This window comes from Prionailurus bengalensis, chromosome A2 (genome assembly GCF_016509475.1).
Source record: "Prionailurus bengalensis isolate Pbe53 chromosome A2, Fcat_Pben_1.1_paternal_pri, whole genome shotgun sequence".
NCBI classification, from domain to species: Eukaryota; Metazoa; Chordata; class Mammalia; order Carnivora; family Felidae; genus Prionailurus; species Prionailurus bengalensis.
In genome coordinates, this window is record NC_057348.1 from 72761892 (window position 1) to 72786594 (window position 24703).

The 24703-nt window shown below is 39.5% G+C and overlaps 1 protein-coding gene across 1 annotated transcript in view; it reads right to left on the reverse strand.

The window, feature by feature from the left end:
* SUGCT (succinyl-CoA:glutarate-CoA transferase) overlaps positions 1-24703 on the reverse strand; it is a 774528-nt gene that overhangs the window by 240285 nt on the left and 509540 nt on the right. The window lies entirely within an intron of this gene.

The following is a 24703-nucleotide window of genomic DNA, read 5'->3' on the forward strand; positions in this document are numbered from 1 at the left end:
GTTTTGCTGGGATGTCAACCCTCTCCTGTGGCCTGCAGGTCTTCACTATGGAACCGTTCTCTGCGGGAGTGAATTGTGGACGAAGTGAGGGTGCAAGTGAAGAAAAAAAGAACTGAGTTCCCCTCGAGGTCAGCAAGCAACACAGAGGAAAAGGCAGCTGTGGGAGGTAGGATGCAGTGAGGTCAAGAGTTTGCCAGGGAAAACTGCCCCTGAGAGTAGGTTCGAGAATGTGCAGAAATCTGAGCGATGGCGCTGGAAACTTCCAGGAGATAGGAAATGGGGGGCAGAGACAATTTTACTTAAATCTCAAAGGACAGGGTGACCTCAGAGACAAGGGAGACCTCAGTTAACATCTGAGTTATATTAGCATTTCCAGATCAGGGGGGAAGAGATAAGAATATGCTGTGATAAGTGGGATCCTAGAAAGCAGTCATTCTCAAAGCGTGTTTGTATTTTACAGAGGAACTCTTCAAAGGAAACATTACTTGGAAGTCCATTGTGAAAACAGATAAAAGAATATTTGCTCAGCTTGATGTGTGTGCACATGCATGTGGTGTGTGGGTGAGAGAAAGAGAGAGAGAGAGAGAGAGAGAGAGAGAGAGAGAGAGAGAGAGAGAGGAGAAGGAAGGGGACACAGAACCCTACCTACTTGCTTCTCCCACCGTCCACTTTCCTGCCATCTGTCACCTTTAGAGCAGCTCTTCCTGTGACTGGGACCTCATCATCACAATTTCACAAACCACATACAACAGTGCATCTGGTTATTCTTTAAAGATGAGCACATTGAGGGACTGAGAGCTGGCTCAGTAAGTAGACCATGCAACTCTTGATCTCGGGGTCATGAGTTTGAGCCCCATGTTGGGCGTAGAGATTATTTAAAAATAAATTAATAAAAAATTTAAAAGATGGAGCACATTCATCAAGCACACAGGTCTCCATTCAGTTTGCCTTTACTCATCGAGTGGGTCTAGGCAAATTACCTTAACACTTTTTTACTCTTCATATAGATAGTGGGTGTATCAAAGACCCCACAGGCTTATTGTGATGATTGAGTGCAAAATTACATGTAAAGTATTGTAAAAAAGTCTTGGCACAGAGTAAATAATAAATGCTGTTATTGTTCCTTTAATATACTTCCTTTGCAATGAAATAATACAGAGATATTAGATTATCAAATAATTTCCAGGTTGGCAATTACTCAAAAGAGGTCTTAGCAGAGAGGAAAAAGGGGATGGTCCAACAGAAGGAAGATACTGGGGAGATAAACCAGGGTGGGGGGCTCTGGGGCAGCCACAGATTGAGAGGAGAGTGAGGGACGCACCTCCATCCCAGGGGAAGGAAAGTTCTCCATCCCAGAAGAGTACCCACTGATACCACTCCAAATCAGAAGGCACTTAAAACACACAACCAAAGTTACTCCACTACCTGGTGAACTCAAATCCATTTGACTGATTTGCTTCAAGCCACATGCTGACTCTTTCTAGTATTTTGGTTCAAGCACCTTTATCTATCATTAGCAGAAATAAAGTATCTGAGACATCAAAACCCAATGTCTCGAGGGGCATGGTATCTTGAGGCAGAAGGCAGAGCAAGACATTAGTAAAAAAAGAAGCACTCACAACTCCACTGCTCCAGCTGTATTCTGAAAGGAGAGAACCAGCCATTACAAAACATCATTTTCTCCTCTGCCACCCCACAAAACTCTTGAGTGCACACTAAAAAATGTGTGTGTGTGTTCCCAAAACTTAAAAGACACATATTATCTGAGTTAATGATCTTCCAACAAAATCCAAAAGCTGAAATAGTGCATATTTTCTTTAAAAAAAAATTCTTGGAATTGTATTGCTTTTCATAAAATTTATTAGCTTAATCATTTTCTATAAAAGGAGATGTTAAAAAGTAGAAGGAGTATAAAAATGATTTGTGGAGGCTCATAAAGCAATAAATTGTACTTTGCAGAATGCAAAAGATGGGAGAGAAACTCAGCTCTCATCTATCTACAGTAGCCACGTGAAATCCAGGGCAGAGTACAGTTCTGCACAACGCACACTGTTCCAAAGCAGCCTGGGCAATTTAGTTTTGTGGGGTATGCATTTGGGGACAAAAGTCTGGAATCCTGGGGCAGGCTGAAATAGAGTAGCATTGCTGACGCACTTTTGGAAAGAAAAGTAAGAAAGTAGTTCTAAGACTTGGGAAAACAGCCACAGTTAGACTCTGGAGTCCCTGGCATGGGGAAATGGGCAAATGGAGAAAGAGAGTTAAAAGCCTGGAGGATAATGAAGTGTAGCCTTCCCTTGTGGAACCAAGGAGTGGTTCCATATGTCTTTATTGGCAGGGAGATTTCTAGAAAATCCTGTTATCAAGCATCAGAGAGCTTGGACAGAGATCAAATGAATTGCCCAAGGTCACACACTGTGTCAGGGCAGACCCAGAGTTAGAACTCATAGCCCTGAAGTTTCTAGTCTATTGCTTGGCTCCTTAAACCACAAATGCTTGTCAAGGAAGTAGTCTCCCTAGAGCTGAGGCAACACAGCTGGAGAATATTAACCCCAAGGTTTAAAACACACAGGATTTCACTGGATCATGGATCCACAACCTGTTTCAATGGATACACAGGGAAAGCTGAAGAGCAAAGGAGGGCGGGGCAGGACTGGCTGAGGAAATAGGGAGTTTAAATTAGGTGATCGGATCACCCCACCCAACAAACCATCACCCTTAACACACACACACACACACACACACACACACACACACGTTATTGGCTGATAAATTCAAAAATACTTGTCTGCAAGAAGAATCACTGTTTTAGAATAAGTCACTGATGTGTGTGTGTGTGTGTGTGTGTGTGTGCGTGTATACACACATACATGTATTCCTTAAACCCAGGAAAAAGACTCCTATTAGATCATTAAGTAGATATGAGTAATGAGAAGATGAACAAAACAAAACACGGGGGCAGTTAAGTCTAAGATCATTGAAAAAAGTACCTTCTACCTTCTAGTATATGTGCTGCCGAAGCAAGCACAAAAAATACCTTCTACCTTCTAAATGATCTTGTATTCTTGGGTTTGTAACCTTTCTTGGCCATTAACTCCATCAAGAACTTAATTAAGGCTGTGGTCCTTTCCCAGGAAATTGCTCATGGACCCAGACTTCCAAATGTAATGTTAAAATTTCAGGAGTTCACAGATTCCAGAAGTCAACAGACCCCCTGTATGAGAAGCTCTGTTGTAAGAGACTTTGCAATGCTCAGAAGAAGATGTGAATGGTCCAGTGGTTCTTAAAACCTGTCCAAGCCAGCTGCCTCATGACCACATAGGACACTTGCTAAAAATAAAGATAGACATCTGAGTATCTTCCAGATCTGGATCAATCTAAATTTTCAGGTTTATAAAGGTGGAGCAGGTACCACAAGAACCGGTATTTTAACAAACGTCCCAGATGATTCAGATACACAGTCAGATTTGGGAACTACTGCTTTGGACAGCTGCCTGATGATGCTGTTAACTACTTGGAAACAATGTGATAAAGGTAAACAAGAGCTGAGAGAGGAGGATGTAAGAATAATGATCGTATTTTCCAATCCTGATTTGGTACCAATGGTCTAACAATGGCGAAAATATTTGACATCTGGCCCATCCTAGGAAATCTGGGACATATGGTCATCGTGATATAAGATGAAAAATGTCTGAGAAATCACTGCTTTAAAGATAAGATGACCAGATGGTCTAGATTAAGATGGAAAGTTCCATCATTTCACTTCACATCCTGCATCCCTGATTTTCCCTTGCTTATTACCTTCTCCTCAAGCTATTGAAACACCCTTCTTCCTTTTATCTCCAGATTTCTCCAACTGTTCCATATGTCAGGAAACCTCACTCTAGCCCCTTCTGAACAGCCTCAGGGCTGGCTCACAGGCCAAGACCAGCCTCCCCTATTCTCTGCTGGGTAGGCAAAACCCCAGAGACTTAAACTGGTTCCTTCTCCTTAGGTACCTACTTCTACACACTCCACCCTTGAGACGCTGTCCTCTCAAGCTACAAGCCAGGGAGCGAAATGCAGCTTAGCAGTCCGGCTGACATTGGTCCATCATCATCACTGATCAATACAAGGAGAAAGACAGGGGAAACAACAACAACAACAAAGTAACAAACACAGGAAAGTGCCCTGTTCCGTGTTCTTTCTATTGCATTCCTTGGCCTGGAATTGCTGACTTTCTTGTGGACCTTCTATTTCTCGTTTCCTGTTTATTTCTCCACCTGCTGCAATCATAAATTATAATAACAAAAATGTATATAATATGCATTCCATATGTAAATATAAATAAGTGAATATAATAAAAAGGTCTTAGAATACAGGATGAATAAAAACGCATGATAAATTGTTGGTGCTTACTTCAAGAACTGTTTTACTGTTTCGGAATAGCAAAAGGAAACAGACTGCAAAATACAAAACATACTTCTCACTATACTTACCATAGTGGTTTGCCATATGATGTGTACTGAAAATAGATGCTGAATTAAATCAAAAAAGTTAAAAGACTGATAAGAGAAAGAGCTCACCAGGACTATGTCCACCTAAAAACCCAAGTTTCTCCCCTCATTTTACTATTTTGTTCTTCTTGCTACTTAGCTAACAGTGAGTAAGGCCTTTCCAAGGCCTTGGAAGTTAATGCTACCAATCTGTGTGTGTTCGAAAGGATTATTTTTATCATTAACATCATTATTATAGCCACTGGTTAAGTTCCATGCCATCTAGATAATGTTAGCTCATGTAATTTTTTTCAAAAATTTTGTGAAGTAGGTACTGGCTTCCCACACTTTGACAGAGATAAAAAATGAGGCTCAGAGAGGTCAACTATCTTGAGCAAAGTCACATAAATTGTGTCAAACCAGGGTTGTGCTGGTAAACGTTTACCAAGCAACTCTTTGGGGTCAGGGAAGAGTTCCGATTTGTAGTATTCGCTGGTTCCCATGGTATAAATACTCCCAGCAAGGAATTTCAAACTGCCAAGGAGATGTTACTGAGCATAGAGTTGGGAAGGGATGGGGCTCAGTGACATCTTAACTGTGGCAGCGCTCCCGCACACCATGGCTTGAGTCTTGGCCAGCCTTATTCAGAATGTGGAATATTCACCCACTGCTCCATGCAGGTGACCATCTGAGTAGGGGAGTTGGACCCTGGCCATGTACCAGACAATTTGCAGACACCAGATTCTTTTTTCATTCACTGAAAAGGTGAGGGAAGGCACCAAATTATTCTCTTGTTACAGTACAAAGTTAGAATCAAAAGTGAAAACTCTTTGTAGACAACTTTGAAAGCTGAATTGCAAGTAATAGAGCAAAAATATCATATACAGGATGACAAGTCTACTACTAATGGGGAATATCAGCATTCTTTTGACATGGGGCTTAGCTTCTTTATTTAAGACTCTTTTCCCCCTAAACCGAATGTTTTAATTCAATAAAGCAAAGTCATACTACCTAGTCCTCAGCTATAACACACAGAGTTTTTCCTCTTCTTTTCTTTCATCTGTACACCGCGTTGGTTAAAATAATTCAAATGTCATTGACTTGTTACTCTTTGAAATACTCTAATATTCATCTCTTAGGACAAAAGTTATACATCAATACCTGTCTGCTATACCTGTCTAACTCATAACTACTGATGAAAAGGAAAATGAGAAAAGCACCTCTCCATTGTTTTTTTTTCAATGTTTGTTTATTTGTGTGTGTGTGTGTGTGTGTGTGTGTGTGTGTGTGTGTGTGACAGAGAGAGAGAGAGAGAGAGAGAGAGAGAGAGAGAGCTCAAGCCAGGGAGGAGCAGAGAGAGGGAGACACAGAATCTGAAGCAGCCTCCAGGCTCTGAGCTGTCAGAACAGAGCCTGATGCAGGGCTCAAACTCCCAAACAGTGAGATCATGACCTGAGCCAAAGTTGGATGCTTAACCTACTGAGCGACCTAGGCGCCCCAGCATCTCTTCATTCTGAAAAATGAGACTATGGCATCCATCAGTGCCGTTGCCCAGAAAGAAGCCAGTGGATGAAAATGTAGGTCTTCAACATTTCCTTTAAAACTAATCATTAGCCTGGTCATGCATCACAAATGAATGTGAGGGAAAGGAATTTTACAAAAGCTTTGCCTGGCTGACAAAATCTGTGAAATACAAGGTAAGAATTACTTCATGTATGATGGTAAAAATAAAATAAATCTTCCCTCTCTATCTGACTTTAAAACCTATTTCATGAAATTATGTCCTCATACCTGTTAAAAATTTCGAAACAAAAGTCGTACACCTAATAGAGAGGTCATTTATCACTAATGTATGAAAACTGGCCAACACAAAAACAATAAATAATAAAAGTGTCAGAATGATTTCCTTCATCTCGTTTTTCATGTAAAATTTTTAAGTACTCTGAGTGAAGAAAAATTAATAGATGAATAACATTTGGCAATGTGAAATACAGAATATATTTTTCAACTATTTGTCAGGGTATTTCTTTAGCTTTCATTGTAAATATACTGGCCTACGATAGCATGAAGAAAATAAGACAGATATTAAATATTAAAGAATTAATGGACAAGGCAGTAGTCATGACTAATAATTTAGCAGTTTCAGTAATTTAATAAAAAGCAGTTCTATTCATGAGAAAACAACGAGCCTAGCAGTATCTTTGACGTATGGGTTCCTATAGAAGAAGAGATGCCTGTAGGTCTTTATAAATAACAGAATCTCATCTCTGAAAGGATGTGTGGGCAGCATCCCAAAAAGCTACCTAGCCAGTGTGGGATTCCCATGGTATCCCTGGCCAGAGTGTAAGAGGTGATGGAGTAGTTGGGAAGAGAAGGGGGGTCGGGTATCTGCCTCTCCTTAAACACCACCATGAAGAGAAAAATGTTCATCTCTGCAACACAGTCTAATGTTGGATGATTAGCTCTGATTATGAGAGTGTCCATTTTTCTCAATAAGACTCTCTAAGTTCAGACTACCTGTCATATTTATGCCTCCTAGAAGACAGAAGCAAAGTAGCAGAAACTGTAAGATTTAAAAGGAAAAGATCAGATTTAAATTCTGAGGTCATTCACCATTAATGGGCTGAGATCAAATCACTTAGACTCCGAGCCTCAGTTTCTCTATCTGCAAAACTGATAAAAACAGCTCCCTAGGATTGTGAAGATCAAGTGATATAATTATGTGAAGTGCTTTATAAATTGTAAGTTGCTCTACAAATAACAGACAATGTGAACTCCAACAATTACTTCTTACTGTTTGCAACTATTTGACAGTCCCTAAGTTATTTAAAAATAGCTACCGAATGCCACCAAGGGTTGTTTCTGGAGGGTGGAATTTCAAATCAGAATGAATCAAGACAGGTTGCCAGCCTAGCTGTCTCAACTTAAGTGTTTGTAAGTGACAACAAAGTCATTTGGTCATGTACGATTCTGAGACAGACTATGGCTACCACTCCAAGGACGCACATGGTTGCAGTAGAGGTCTGGTTAGATGCTCATGTATTTCGGCAGGAAGGCTAAAGCATTTCCTGTTGGATGAGATGTGGAGTGCGAGAGGAAGAGTCAAGTGCAGCTTCCGGATTTCCAGCCTGAGAAGCTGAAAGGATGGGCCGGCCATTAACAAACATGAAGAGTAGAGCAGGTCTAGTGGAAAGACCTATTACATTTGAGATGTTTACTAGATATCGAAGAGGAGACGTCAAGTAGTGATCTCACAGAATAAGAATAGAAAGACCAAAAAGAAAGACATCAGTGCTATATAATGTTGAAACCAATTCAAGAGTTCTTTGAAAATAATTCTTGTGATGTCAGCTTTGCAACAGGCCTAGAAAACAGTTGGTCAAAATTAAAATGGGAAATCAGTGGAAATCTCCAAGAATGGCTTCTAGAAAGAGAATGAAATGGATTACAAGAAATACACAATGTGATTACAGAGCAGAGTTATAATAAAGTAGAAATATATTTTTGTCTGAAGTATATAAAAGGCAACTAAAAACAGGAAGAAAAATATTATTGAGATAGTCTGATGGAATACATATGAAGAACCTGAAGTAAGACATGATTTCCAATAATTGGTAAAATGTGAGAAATAAGAATTTATTTGACTTTTTTTTTTAAGTAGCGTAGGGGGCATGTCACTGAAACCATCAAGAAAACACAGTCGTTTCTTTCCACTTAGAAATATGTATGTAGTTATTGATTTTCAATATTTAGAATAAAGTTATAGGTAAAGATCTGAAGAAATAAAATTTCTGAGGTTTTAAATCTTCTTAGATTTGAAAACTTAACTCCTTAATACGACTAAAAGTTATTTTTATGTATGGAATCCTTAGTGAGGGTCTACAGTGATTTGTTTTAAGTAACTAATACTCTTTTTTCCTTGAAGAGGTCAGTTAACAATAATTTTTTAAAAAGAAATCTAACCAGTGGAATTTATATAGGAATTTTACCGGACATCTGAGCTCTTTTACTGTGAGAATCAAAACTTCTTCTTTAAAAAATATGTCAAAAGCACACATTTCATGGGCAAACTTCAGATAGCATAAAAGTATAAAGCTTCAAGCCCAACAGAAACCTTGGAGGAGATCTTATTCAAAGCCCAGGACTAGATGGCCTTCCAAATGCTTTCATCTACCCTTGATCATCCAAGAGCATTCATTAAGCCCCAGTATGACAAAGGTGTTCTACTGGACATTAAAATGATGTTCATCCATCTTTTAAAGACATACCCCCAGTCTTTAGGAATGCCTTCTTCAAAATAGAAGTAGAAGCAAATGTCTTTGGAATTTTTTTTTTTGGTCAAACATTCAACAGGAAATAAAATAAAGGTGAAAAATGAAGTTTGAGTTAAAAAAAAAAACGTAGTATTCATTTGCCTTGTAGCATGGTATGAAAAACAGTCATAACTATTTCTGATCTTTAATACACTAAAGATATCCTTTTCATATTTGAACTGGAAACTTTATTGAATATCTGGATTCATTCATAGGCAAATGGAAAAATCTAGACTTTGCCATAGCAAGCAACATTAATCAAATAAAAATATCCTGATAAATGTGTTGTCCTCAAGCCCACACCATGCGGAATGGACTGCCACTTCAGCTTTAAGCTCTCCTGAGAGTGCAGGGTACAATAGGGGGTCACAGCCCACTTCTACTGAAGACCCTTGCCTGGAGACCATAAAGGCCCTTAGTCCACTGCCACCTTCAAGGTCTTCTCTCTCTCTAATAATCCCACAGTTACATCGTCCACTATACACTTGAAATGGACTAGTTAATTCCCGAAATACTTTTCTTTTCCTCTGAAGATAACTAGGTTTGTACTCCTATTCCATCACGTACTAGCTCTTGGAGCTTGCACAAATCACCTGAACTTTAGCCTCGATTTTCTCAAAACAGATTTCAATACCTAGTTCTTAGGTTTCTTTCAAGAATAAGGAAGATCCTACAGCCAGATATGTAAACATACTGTGCAGTATCGGGACGTAGTAGGCATTCAGTTAATACATAACTGCGGTTTGCAGTTATATATTTATTATAGTTTTGACATTTTAGATAGTCATCCTGGTATCAAAAGTGTACAAGTGACCTTTGAGGGAAAGGCAGCTGTTCCTATTTCCAAGAGTTAATTAAGTGCATTAATTAAGTCCTAATGATGGATGAAACATTTTGAATGGTGGGTGACTTTCAAGACTGAGAGCAAACTCTTCTATATCACCAGCAATAATAATTTGCTCTACATTCTGTGCGGAGAAGAGGGTTCATTCTTCACATTTGAAAGAGTGTCAAAAACAACGAATAGGATAAAAGCTGAAGCAGGGAGGAAGATTTGATTTTTAAAATAAAGCTTATACTTGGTCTTATGATTATATACAGCAAAGTGAAAATTATTTGTATTTTCTCTCAAATGACACTTACATGTTCCCTAACAATCTAGGAACTGCAGTATAACATAGAACCCACATTTCCATGCACTAAGGAACCTACGAGGTCATGTATTCCGCCCCACCTCTTCTTTGAACAGATGGGAAGTCAAAGCATTGGCAGATGAAGTTGATGCCACAAATATGTGTCCAGTAGCTGCTCTGTATCAGGCATGCTGCCTGTTGGGATACGAACTTAACAAGGCCACCAAGACCTTTTGGTTTTCTGTCTGATTATCTTCTTATTTTCACGACAGCAAAAATTAATTTTCTTCCTACCTAAGAATTAAAGGGCATAAATTAAAATATCACCATAATAAATTATCCCATTTAGTATTCTGGGGTTAGGAGGTTCTGGCAAAATGGTTTTTTGGGTCAATGGGGATGTCCAAAAATATGTTTGTTTCAATCTCTATTATAAAAATTATCAGTAGTTTATTAGTCTATATTGTACTGCCTTGCATTGGTAGAAGGAGGATAAAGAGGAAGAGAGGGGGAAGAAGAGGAAGAGGAAGAAGAAGAAATACAACATCTTTGATGGTTGAGGGGCTCGGGGTACCCTAGGTGTCTCTCAACAATCTGACTGTAGATAGAATATGCTTACTATTGGATTAAATTTCTGATGGATTCAGGATTTGGTAGAGAATCAGATTGTATTTCTAAATTAATTCTATTTTTCTTTTTTGTCATTTTCCTCTTTTTCTTAAGTTTGATACTGGGGAAAAACATTCTAGTAAGTTCTGAATTCAAGATTTTTGTATTTTTAATAAGCTGTGGTATGTCACTTATTTAATCTTTAAAAAATAATAGTGCAATTACCATTAAGCTCTGGCACCTTTCCCTAACTATTTCTATCTAAAAAAATGATGACTATATAAATTAGCATTTCTCAGAGCATGGTCCTCAAACACTAACTCTAAGACATTGCAAGAATTAAAGATGTCACAGCATCCTGGAGTGCTTGGGTGGCTCAGTCGGTTAAGTGTCCAACTTTGGCTCAGGTCATGATCTCACGGCTCATGAGTTTGAGCCCCATGTGAGACTCTGTGCTGACAAATCAGAGTCTGGAGCCTTCTTTGGATTCTGTGTCTCCCTCTCCTCACTGACACTCTGTCTCTCTCCCTCTCTTTCTCAGATATAAGTAAACATTCATTTTTTTTTAAAGAAATAGACACATCTTATGATCATCTCCTGATGAGTACACGGGACTAGCACAGTCTTACAAAGTCCAGCAGAGAAGCAGCTTGGGTATGCTGTATAAGCCAGTGTGTCCCAAATGAATGTGGAATCGTGCGCTCTTCTAGCAGAACATCTATTAATATCCTCTGACCTGCCATTGTAAACAGACTGGGGAAGCAGGCAATAGCCACACGGAAACATGTTGTCTTCTTGAATGCAGAACTCAACAGAATGAAGAGAAAACAAGAAAAATGAAGCAACAATCCCTCAAAGTCAACTGGATAACAGAGTGGGTTTTGAAACAAACACTGCCTTGGGTTTGCTTATGGTTTTTTTATTTATCGTATTCTCCCCTTCCCAGAACAGTTTCCCTGAAGGAAACTCTAGGCTTTCAGAGAGCAACTACTGTAAAAAATTTTAGGCACAGATAAGCCGTTAAAACTCCGAACAGAAACAACTTAAAAATTAATAGAAATCAAAACTATAACCCATAACATTCACTACTGTTATTTAGAAATACTGGGTGCATGCTAAGGCTGGGAGACATCAACAAAAGTGCATGTTGGCTGTTGTGAGCAGGCTATACCACTTGGCTTATTGTCCAAGAATGAAAGAATCAAAGATGGGGAAGGCACCGTGTCACAAGGTCATTGTATATGTTCCTTGTCTCTCTCTCTCTCTTCTCCTTCTATCTTGGGTCTGGAAAATAGTCATAACTGAACTAAGTGAATTCTGATTCCCCACAAAACCAGAGAAGAAGCTGTTTAAACATGGTTTCTAAATGCCCAAAATAAATGTAGCAATGTGGTTCATTTTGGCATTGTCAGTCAGTTCCCCCACCAGCTACTCCAGCTGTGTAAGTAGCCTCATCGTGTTCTCCCTCAAGCCCTGTTATAATAGCCCACACTCTGACTTTCAGAGTAAGACAGTTTGGTACACATAGACTTTGCAAGTCTGATATAGCTTATAGAAGTATTCATTAAATTGGGCTCCCAGGACTTAATCTGTGACTTTAAAATTCAAAGTATACTTGTGAAATGCAAATGTAAGTGTCTTTCTAATAACCATGATAATGTTAGCTAATCTTATTTGGATGCTATCATATTCCAGAAACTACACTAAGAGCTTTAGATAGGTTTTTCTCTTTTAATCTTCACAGCAGCCTTGTAAGGTATAATTTTTCCCATGGGAGAGATAAGAAACCCAGGGCACAGAGAGTTTGGGTAAAGTTCCCAAGGTTGCACAGCTCTCACGGGATAAAGATGATGTTTCAATTTAGACAGACTGACTCTAAATCTCATCCTCTTAATTCTGATACCTTGCTGCTTCTCATAAATAAAATAAAAGCTTCAGTTCGGATTGGCTATCAAAGCAAGTAAAAACAAAAGTGTCATTCATAGATGTCTTGATTTTTCCTGCTTGCGTGGTGGTTGAGTATGGGGTCTGAAGCATGATAGCCTCAGTTCAAAGCCCTGCTCTGCCTCTAACCAGCCGCATGCCTGTGAGCAAGCATTTGACCTCAGTAAAGTCTCAGTCCCCTCCTCTGTAACATAAAGATAATAATAATTAGCATTTTTGAGCACTTACTGTATGCCATACATTCCAAGCCCTTTGCATTTATTAATTCTACAACGTAGTTAATTATTATCGTTACTGATACCTAAGTAATAGCTAAATTGAATGTTTTAATGCACGTAAAGGACTTTAAAAAATGCCTGATAAAACATCAATAAATGTTAGCTATCAGACCCATCATGCATATACACTTAATCATAACATGATTTTTGTTATGGTCTTTGTTAACACACAGGGATGTTGTTTACAAATCTGTGGCACATTATTTTTAAAAGGGAGGTTAATTTAGGTTTCTGACAATGCTTTAATGTAATATAAATGTATAAAATATCAACAATAAAGAATGACGGAGGAGGCAGCTCTTCTATGATAGTGGCTTAAAAACAATAGCTCTGGGGCACCTGTGTTAGTCCACTGAGCGTCCAACCTCGCCTCAGGTCATGATCTCACGGTTCGTGAGTTCGAGCCCCACATGGGACTCACTGCTGTCAGCACAGAGCCCGCTTCAGATCCTCTGGCCCCCTCTTCTTCCCCTCCCCTATTTGTGCTCTCTCTCCCTCTCTCTGTCTCTGTCTCTCTCTCTCTCAAAAACAAATAAAACTTAAAAGAGTTATAAATAAATAAATAAATAAATAAATAAATAAATAAATAAATGCAGTATCTCTGTCTATGGGCTGCCCAGATCAGAAAATATGCTCTACTATTTAATAGCTGTGTGACCTTGGGCACGTGGTTTACCCTGTCTGTGCCTCAGTTTCCTCACCTGTAAAGTGAAGATACTAAAAATGCCTAGAGGGTTGGACAATGGAGATAATGATAATGTTTGCCTTCTAGGATTGTGATATTTAAGTTTGATAATAGATGTAATGTACTTAGAGGGAAGCCTGGAAGATATTCCAAAAAAAATGTTTGCTATAGTAGTAGAAGCTATTACTGTTCCTACTACTGTGAAATTCTACTACATAACTCAGTATATCTTGTAGTTTTTTTTTTCCTCACAGAAGTACTGCCCCCAGAGAAACAATGGAACACATGGAATGTGGGGATACCATCTGATTTAAAATAAAATCAGTGCTCTGTGTGAAGACCCAAGAACTTTGTCTCCTAAAGTTTGCAGAAGGACAGCCAGGGTGTTTGAGTCCGCTTACAATCACTCTTGCCATTAGCCCCCTAAAATGGAAAACTTCATGGGGTATTATTTTTTCAGTCGTCACCAACCATCATGATATAGCACGGGGACATAAATGGCACTCTAAAGAAAGCTGAATTTACTGAGAAATTTGTTGTACTTGAACAAGGGAATGACTGTTTACGGATTCATGACCTAATTGTCTTTTCATTTTCTGTGTTGGAAAAGGACTTAGACCTCAAAGCATACGGTCATTCTGGAATTTTATTGCTAAATCCGATGTCTCCTGACTATAAAAATGTATGAGAGAGCCAGGAAATGTACAGCAAGTATACATGAAAGTGCCCGCTTATACTATTAACAGTAGGAGGTCAGGCTTCATGCTACTGGAACTTACCATGCTCAGGAGAAATGCCTGAAATGCATGTCCTTCCTCAGAGTCTACGTCCTTCCTTCCCAGCCTCCCCAGCCTGGGTTCTGGATCAGAGGAGGAGTATCCACTGAGATGGAGACTCTGACGTGCACTCAGTGGCTTTGAGAATTACCGTAATTAATCTTAAACTGACATGGGGCAACGTGGAGGTTCATGGTGGAATCTGAAGTCATAAGCATGAATAAATCCCCTCGGCACGAAGCGGGTCCACATAGCAATAAGATGTTAAAAATCAGGATTATCGTTCAAACCAACACTCTGATCCCAAGGGAAGTCCAAAATCATGGGGATTTTCTGGTCTCTTCTAAGAATGCCCCCTCTCCAAACACTCAGTTTGGGGTTTGTATTTTCCAAAAGGGAGGAGACCTCATCTGCTTACACCTCATGTAAGCTGACCCATGTTTTTCTTACCCATTACGAGTCAAATGTCTGGCTCCTTTGGGAACTGCATCAGGGTTTAACTGGACTTTTTTTTCTGATATATGTATGTATCTATTTATTTGTTTTATGAATACCCCCTCTTCCTCAACAAAATATATGAGATAACTAATTAAAACCAAAATCTAAAATTCAGGGCCAAGAAAACTAAGACCCAAGCTAAAGTATCATAGGCGAAAATAATCGGGTCACAGATTCAATGTTAAGCTTCCTGATGGTCAAAGCAAGTAAAGAAAAGAACTGTAAGAATGAAGTTAAAGGGACTGAACATATGCAGCCAGATTTAACGGGATTATTTCAAAATTACAGGTCAGACTATTTCAATGAATGTGTGTCTAGTTAAGACTCACAGATGAATGTTTCCTTCACACATATCTCTTCTAGAGCAATATCCTGCAGCCTTTTCCCATAGAAAGGCCTCTAGACTCTCTAGAAGGAAGGTCTCTACGAACAATTGCATTTCAGTTTTTAAACCAAGGAAGTGGATTATTTCCAAGTAATGACCCTTGTATTACCAATAATGCATTCTTGTTTTGCTAAAAATAAAAGCAAAACAGAACAAAACAAAAATCCTCCCAGTTTTGAAATGTGGACTCACCAAGAATTTGGAAACAGATAAGTTCTCATTTGCTGATCCAACGTAACACACACAGCAAAAGCTCAGTAAATATGCTGGATCAAAATTAGCCCCAGTTCCTCAAGTATCAGATATATAACCATAAGCCACAGTCATGGTTTTCATATTATTTATTAAGGATTTTAAGTGCAATTTTAGAAATATTCATATGTAAATAAAAGAAAGTTTATTAAAGAATAAAATCATAATAGTATGTGTATCATAAGGAATAAGAGAAAGAATTTAACATGCAGTGAGTAATTACCCTGTATACACCATCCTGGTCTCTGGTACTTACACATATTATCTAATTTAATCCCCACAGTAATCCTATCAGGTAGACACTGTCATTATCATTGTTTTACAAATGAAGAAACCAGGGCTCAAAGAGATTAAAAAATTCACCCAAGATCACAAAGCCGGCAAGAGAATATGGCCCCAGCACATACATAATTGCGAAGCTCATGGTATTCCCAACACACATCAGAACTTTCTCACAGCCAGGCACGTGATAGTAGGCCCATTTGCTAAGTGTGGAACCCAAAAAATCAACAAGTCAAACTGTCTTTCTAATGTATAGGAGAGCCAGAACTAGAACTTGGAACTTTTCTACTACATCATAGTTGGTATGATTGAAAGAGAAGAATTTGTAACAGTGGTTTCATTGATAGAAAGTTGGTGACACTCTACAGACAGAGCTTAGGTTAATAAATCAAAATAATGTGCTTTCTTTCTTTGTTTGTTTACCCATTTTGGCTCGTTGGTAAATAGACTTTGTAAGTTTATTTATGAATTCAACTATTGTACTAGAAGTACAAAGGGGTATAATTGAGATAAACTAAAAACATAATAAATGGACTAAAAATATACCATTTTCACAAGGGAAACCACAGTTTTCTAGGCTGCAGTCCCTGGAGCTAGAGAATATACTTCTAATGAGCTTTGAGTAATCACATAAATTGAAAACCTAACCTTGTAATGCCTGATAGTGATCTAAACTACTTAGCCATGTTTTGTATTATACCACAAAACAGTGGTTTGTTCACGAAATGTAACAAAATATCTTGTGTTACTCATACTTTGGCCTTAGGCTTACATGTGTTGAAACCATAATCCCCAACGTATTTCAGAGTATGTTTGGACAACCAAAGTTACTCTATGAAAATGACCCAAAAGGAAAACCCTATTCCATTAAAAACACAAATTGCTAAGAGTTAAATGTTTAAGTATTGCCTAGAGTGTATAAAGAAGATTTAAAATATAGTGCTCATTTTTCCCACTTAAAAAAAAAAAATGAAAAAAGAACATTCAGGAACCATGCAGGAAAGTTGTAAATTAGCTATATCCTGATCTACTTCATATATGTTGCATTATGTAATGCAGAAGAAACGAGATACTACAGCCCAACAAAGAGCTGTTTGATACCAAGAGCTTCGGACTCAGAGAGATCACCCTGGTTGGTAAATGTAGACTTGTCAGGGTAATGTCAAGGTTAGGGTTAAGGTGAATGTCAAGGGTCACCATTAGACTTCACAGTTTGAAGATCCTCAAGTCAAAAAACCTGAAGCCCATCTTGGCAAAGTTTATGGAGATTACTCAGGCTGAAAATTCTCCAAGGACAGTGCTATATGGTAGTTAAGAAAGTAGGCAGCGGAATCAGATAGAAACGACATTTGAATACCAATTTTGTAATTCACTAGCTCCACCATCTTAGGAAAATCCCTTCACCTCTCTGAGCCTTAATTTCCTCATCTCTAAAATGGGAAAAAGTGCTTTCTTCCTTCACAGGGTTGAAAGGATTAAATGAGATGATATATGTAAAATATTTAGCAAATCTCCTGGCACTTGGTAAATGCTCATGAGTTTTAATTATTATTATCATCATTATTTATTATTGTCATTTTATGCATAGCCGTTGTGCGCTTAGTACCTAACATAGTGCCTATAAATAGTAAGGGATCAATAAATGTTTGCTAACAAAATTGAGCTTTGGGGCTAATGGTTTGAAATATTACATTCGTCTACTTAATTATAAAGGAAACCTTCAAAGCACCGCTACTCAAACTCTGGAAAATATTGGGTTGGTCATCAGATAAGACTGGGAAATCTAAGTTAAACAAAATCAGTATTTTCTCTCCTGCAGAACCTCTCGGAGCCTTTAAAGAGACAGCATGAATTATGAATCTCCTAAAGAGACATAAGAGGCAGCGTGCAGTGTTTCTTAAATTTACTGTGCAGTTTCCTTGTCTATCAAACAGAAGATTTTACAAGATCTCTAAATTCTTCCCTCCTCGTTAAGAGATTAGAATTCTAGGCATTTTTCAGAACTAGTTATGCATATGAATAGAGATTAAAATGAATGCTGATCCCCTTCCCCTTGAGATCATAACAAATTAGATCTTTTCCCACTTTTCCATTCCAAAGCCCACCCAAAAAGAACTGAATCTTTATGCTTTATCATGTATATAGCTTAATCCTGGCTTTAACTTGCATAGATCAAGTTCATTGAGAGTTTATTTTTAAGTCATTTCTGATTTAATATGACTTTTTGAAAAAATGTATTAGATGCAAAAGCTAACAGGCTGCATAATGAAGACTGGATCATGTAAGGAGCACAGGTTTTTCTTCTTCTTTTTCTTTTTTTAAACTTACTCTTAAATAGGTTTTTCATTAAGAGAACATGTTACCCAAATCCACATCCTCGACAACATTTAATATTTAAAAAGCAGGTTATGAAAGGCACTTAGGTGGCTCAGTTGGTTGAGTGGCAGACTCTTGATTTCAGCTCAGGTCATGATCTCATGGTTCCTGAGTTTGAGCCCTGAGTCTAGCTCTGCACTGACAGCACGGAGTCTGCTTGAAATTCTTTCTCTTCTTCTCTCTCTGCCCTTCCCCTGCTCACAGTCTTTTTTATTTTATTTTATTTTATTTTATTTTATTTTATTTTATTTTATTTTATTTCTTTTTAAAAAAATAAAAAATTAATAAAAAGCAGGTCATGAAATTGTCACCTAACTCAGTGGAGTAAAAGAGAAGTGTGAGACGTTCCGTTTTTGCCTATCTTCTGTCCACGCAGAGTTCTTGGACACTCTCACTGATTCCTCAGGCTCCAGCTGGTGAATCTCAGATCTCCCTGTTAGCCATGCCCCTTTTCTGAGCTCATGACCTGCATTGCCATCTACTGAAGGGCATATCCTCACATGCACTCACCTCGAATTCAGCAGGCCCAAAGTGGAGCTCACTACAGCTACCCCAAATCTTTTCCTGCTCAGCCCACTATCACCGTCACCTGGCATCCAACTTGTCTTCATTCTTTCATCTTCCTCATCTTCCACAGCCAGGTCCACCTCTTAAGAGGCTGTCCAGTTAACCCTTTCCCCAGGATCCCCAGTCTCTGTTTTGTTTTGTTTTTCTCTTCGACTCCAGCAGTTTTCTAAATAGCCTCCTCTTGACACTTTGACATTCCCCGACCCTCTAGCCACCCTCTACCTTACTGAGATATTTCCACAGTGAAAAGCGGTCATTTTGCCCTCCTGGTTACGGCCTTTCTGTGAGGCCCCACCGCCCGCTGTACAATCCTATCTGCTCAGCATGCTGGATCCCTTTCTTTCTTAATACCTTTTATGTTGCAAATCTAAACACCATCCTGGAGTCTGAGCCCCTCGACATTCTGGGTGTCTCTTCTCTCCTCTCTTTCCTAGTTCTCTATACAACCCTGTACAGTGCCTGGTATATAGTAAGTGCCCCTTAATGTTTGTGAAATGACTAAAAAAAATAAGGCATGAAATTCAAATAAAAGTTTAAGCCCTGATATTGGAATATTAATGTTAGAAAGAGCTGAGTTAAACATAAGGAAGAGCATTCGCATATGCCAAGGTCTTCCACTCTCTCCAAAATATGACATGTTAAATAGAAATTGTGAGTTAGTAAGTGATTCTTCTTGTGATCCTATTTACTCTGAGCACAAAGACACTTTGATGTATTATGCCATTGAACCGAATGCCCCGACAGTATGATTAAAGCCACAATCAGCAGAGAGGAAATGGGTGAGTATGAGGTTGACCAGGATAAAACATAAAATGAGTTGTTTGTTTGCTCAGATTAGACTTAAAACTACCTTAGAAACCCAACGCTCTGTTTTCATGACCATCATCTTACACCAGCAGAGCATCACCCCTGAGAAGAAAATCTGCCCCTGGGGTTAGCAAAAGCGTGAAGTTCCTTAGACCAGGTGCCTTGGGGCGGCCGCTAGTGTTGCTCTGACCAGCAGAGGGCGCACAGCTCCCAATACCTTGCCAGACCGGTCAACACAACCGGTGGAGCTGGGGTGAAGTTGTTCGATAAACCAAAACCTCCAAATCCGGGTCAGTGCGCCTGGCCTCCTGTCCTTGCCTGCTCCCTGGCGCTCCGTTCTGTTCTTCCCACTGACAATGAGGTGTCAGTGAACTTCCAGATCTCAAGCACACCAGTTTTGGAGTAAATGAGGAGAGGGCAAAGGGGAAGCTGTTCACTTAGAAGTGTGATAATTTCTCGGAAAAGAAAGCTTTAACTCACTCCTACTTAGCAGGACAGCTACAGAAAAGCGTCCTACACTGGTTATATCATACATTCTGATTCCTGCAGGCTTAGAGGTGGAGGTTTGCAAAATGCCCCTCCCCCCAACATGAAAGCAATTACTTTCTGCTCTTACTGATTTGGTTTAGATATTTTAGGTATCAGAAGTGTGACTTTAAGGTCATCAGGCTATTAAAAGGCTGAATGGGGGTAAACTCCTTCCTCTAGGTAGATATTTACATTTTATGAGGGTTAACAAGTAGAAGCAGAGAAAAAATATCACATACTCTCCCATTCTAGAGACAGATGCTTCTGTTGTTAAGAGTAAGGGCCAGTGATCTAGAAAAGCAAAATAAAAATAAACTGAACAGATTCATGTAGCTCTCAAGGAACCCCACAAGGATTTGTTTGAGGAGAACAAAGGAATATCATAGTCCTTATGGGGAGTCTGTCTGCTCAGTTAACCCCAAAACCTGCTAGGAAGGAGCAGATAGCAAGGGTCTCTTGTTAATACTCAGAAAGAGTGTGCAGAATATTGTCTTTTTCCTTCAAAATCCACCTCAGGCAGACGTGAGAGTTCTACCTAGGATTTTACTCATGCACAGGGCTCCAGAAGCAGAATGGGGAATGACTGCTGGAGGCCCACAGGTGCTCCAGACGGGGAACAGAGCTGGGGAGTAGTCACAGACAAGCTGGGTATACCCCATGGCCATACCCCATGGTCGTACTATGGGGTATGATTTTATCCCCGTGCCAGAAGAAACACTTGGAGAGTTTTAAACAGGGGGTGAGTGACCTGATCAAACTTGGATGTTGGGAAGTTCACTCTAGAAATAAAAGACCGTGGGGCAAGCTTATGCATATCAAATATGAAATGTGAAATTAAATGCCATGCTTACTAATTATGATAAGGCCTACCAAGATCATAAATCTATTTTTGAAAAACCAGAGTGTAGCAAGTAAGAATGGGGAGTTTCTTCCATTTCTGCTCCACTTGCTTTGCCCTAGACCCAGGGCCCCGTGCCTCGCCACCATTTTGGTGGACCAGAAGGCTTAGAGCCAACTGAACTCAGAATAAAACCTCAAGTGACCTAACTTGTAACACTACTTTCCAATTAGAAAAGTAGTGTTATTTACAGAGGGACTTAATCTCACAAATATTTATGGAGCTGCTACTATGCTAAACCACTGTACTAGACTCTTCTGGGAACTCTGGGGCTAATAAAATGTAATCTCTGTCTTCTAGAAACTCACAGACGACTTCAAATCAAGTAGAGAGGAAAACACTTGTTTTCACAGGTTATGTTAGGCAAATAAAAATACCAACAAAAGCACTTTATGTTGTCATCGTGCATTTGTATACATCCATATGTATCTAAGCCCTCTTAGTCTCGAAAACCCAATTCTCTAAGCATGAACAAATAGTTTGAATTTAGGGGGAAAAAAACAAATTTAAATCCATATTAAGTCGTATTTCTCCTAAAAACAGGCTGGATATTCTAAAAACACATGAGCACCAAACTAGAGAATGACTACAAATGAAAAATGTACCTAATTCCTCCTAAAATTTAAGTTCCCAACAAGCTCAGATGAGAGTTTTTTGTTCCCTCAGACCTATTTATGCTTAAAATGGCTTGTCCAGCCTGCTTGCTCCAAAATCCCATCATTGCTGCAAGTCTGAAAAGCAGTCACCCAGGGCATTAGGCGTTAGGCCTGCCATTTTCAGGAAGCAAGTGGGCAAATCTTAAGGGCATCATTTCTATTGAAAAGGATGATGGGGGGGAGGGGGAATGCCTGGCTGGCTCAGTCAGGTAAGCGTCCAACTTTGGCTTGGGTCATGATCTCGCGGTTTGTGGGTTTGAGGCCCATGTCAGGCTCTGTGCCGACAGGTCAGATCCTGGAGCCTGCTTCAGATTCTGTGTCTCCCTCTCTCTCTGCCCCTCCCTCACTCAACACTCTTCTCTCTCAAAATAAACATTAAAAACATTTTTAAAAACATTTTAAAAAATGAATGAAAAAAGAAGAAAAGGATGATGGGGCTACTATAAATAATGTCTATGATGGCATTGCTAATTCCTGGAAGGGAGACAGAGTGCACATAGAAATAACTGAAGTAGATGGCAAAAAGAATTGAAGATGTCAGAAGGGAAGGAAATGGTTCTAGTAAGTTCTCATGAGGTCACTAGGACTTCCTACTGCTTCAGTAACTCATGTTTTTGTGTCTGTTTGTCCCCATGCCTGAAGTAAGTATACAGCTATAGCCATACAATCTAACCCTGTATTATAGGAGACAGGATTAGGGAACAAAGGAAATCTTTTTCACTCAGCAAAGCTGAGCTGAGATTATTTAGTACAAACCACTTTTAAAAGTGTTGTTATATGTCCCAAGTGTTGTTATATGAAGAGGCTTTCCAAATAATGACATAAATTAACATTTTAGTTTCAGTACAAAATTGAAATTGTGTGTCTATAAAAGGCCAAAGGAACTATTTCTTTTTTTACAAAAACGTTTTGAATGTTTATTTATTTTTGAGAGAGAGAGAATGCAAGCAGAAGAGGGGCAGAGAGAGAGAGGGAGACACAGAATCTGAAGCAAGTTCCAGGCTGACCTGTCAGCACAGGGCCCAAAGCGGGACTTGAACCCACGAACCGTGAGATCATGACCTGAGCTGAAGTCAGACACTTAACTGATTGAGCCACCCAGGGGCCCCAGGAACTATTTCTAATGAGATATGCTTTAAAATGAAAACTTCCAGGCGAAGGGCAATTCTCGACTTTCACATACACTTGAATTTGGCCATTTGAATGTTTAGATCTGATTGTGTATAATATTTTCTAGGCTTGGGCTTTCTGCAGCAAATTGCTATCATCCAACACTGGAAGGGGGTAGAGCAAGATTACTGTGATACTCCACGTGATGGAATCTCGTGTTAATGAACCGCAATGTGAAGCCAGAGAACTGCGTGGTTCACATAATCATTTCTGTTACACACGTGAAACCTTCAGAAAATACTTCTAAGCAATATTATTTTATCACGCAGAAATCGATTACACTAGCGACACATGGATTTGAGATAAAACTGTGCTGGATGGTCACAGCCCACAAGAGAGCCTGGTACCTGCAGGCCCACGATCTCTCCCTCTGGCTCCGGAACAGATAGAGTAGGAGCTTCAGGTCTACACCACAAGACTCAAGATAAACTTGAGTCCCAGGGAATATTTGCAGTGTACATTCGGGTGTCAAACACTACAGGTCTCTAACTTGTACAATTATTATCCTGGAAGCTATTTGTTTCCTTTTGTACCATCTAGGCTGGAACGTGTTTGTTCTCCAATTACTGCGAACAGTTCTGTATTTTGTGTAAACATGTGACCTAAGAAACATAGTCCCGTCCTCCTCTTCCTAGAATTCGCACCAGATTCGTAGAATTCCGGGTATGTTGTTATTAGAATGAAAGAGGTACACGTCATGTTTCCACCAGGGAAAATACTGGAACGGAGTACGGAACACAGGTAACAAAAAATGTCCTTGAATGGCACCCATATCAATGTAAAGATGGTTTCAAAACAAAACAAAACTGCCTTTGATTAGAAAACCCCATGCACATATCTACTTCCTGTGCACAGAGTGAATGCCTGTTCAACTGGATCTAATCCACAAGTTAGGAAAAACCTGGACTCTTTACAAATTCTGAACGTGTATGCCCTCTTGACCAACAAAAGTGGTTCACCTTGGTTTTAACAAATTCCACTTCTCCCCACAGTATTTGAGGCTTGATTTTTCGAACCACATAGGAAGTCGAGTACTAAGTCGTCTGTGTCTCCTTCCGGAGAAAGAGGAATGGGGACTATTGCAACTTTATCCCCTAGACTTATGTGAAAGCCCTGGAGATTAAGCTGATGCCCAGAGGTTCTCCTAAAACATGTGACATTCGCAAAATTAATGCCTTGGATGACATTCTTCAAATGATGTCACTGTCATCCTTGATAACCGATTCATCTAGTGACAGTGATGCGTTGGATTCTGGGGAAGTGATTTTGCAGCCTACCCTCTTCAGTGTGGTTAAGAAACACTTGCAAGAAGTAACTTTTATGTGTGCAGGAATCCAGCTTGAATCTAAACTGGGGTTTAGCACACCTGATGAAGGGGTGGATAAGAACTCTGGCTCTTACGCTTTTGTTGCTGGGATTCTTTTGCTTTTATGTGTGGAGGGCAGGTTCCTAAAAATGAATAATAAGATGGCTTTTATACACATCCAGGAAAACACTGTGACAGGCAGAACAGTCCATAGTCAGGCGCCTGGATGGTTCAGTCAGTTAAGCTTCCAACTCTTGATTTTGGCTCAGGTCATGATCTCATGGTTCGTGAGTTCGAGCCCCGTGTCGGGCCCAGTGCTGGTGTTGCAAAGCCTGCTTGGGGATCTCTCTGTCTCTCTCTCCTTCTGCTCTCTCTCTCTCTCACTCTCTCTCAAAATAAATAAATAAAAACTTTTTTAAAAATTAAAACTAAAAAAATAAATTAAAAAAAAAAAAAAGAACAGCTTGTAGTCTACAGCAGGTACAGAACCCTGGAAAGGAGGGCTGCAGGGAAAGCTGACAGAGTGCTTTCCTGACCCGCACAAGGAATGCCGCTCCAGGGCCAAGAGACAAAGTGTAACTGCAAAGAGGAAGAAAGGCAACTTCTTCATTTGTGTAGAATCCAGGATAGCTTTCCCACAAGGAGACATGCAGGGACCCCAGCACCTTGAAAGAGCTTAAAGAGGGCAGGTGTCAGCTCTTTTCAGGCACACACCAGTATTCCTATGGCGGGCCCTGGTGGCCACATAGGGCACTTACCCTTAAGTGT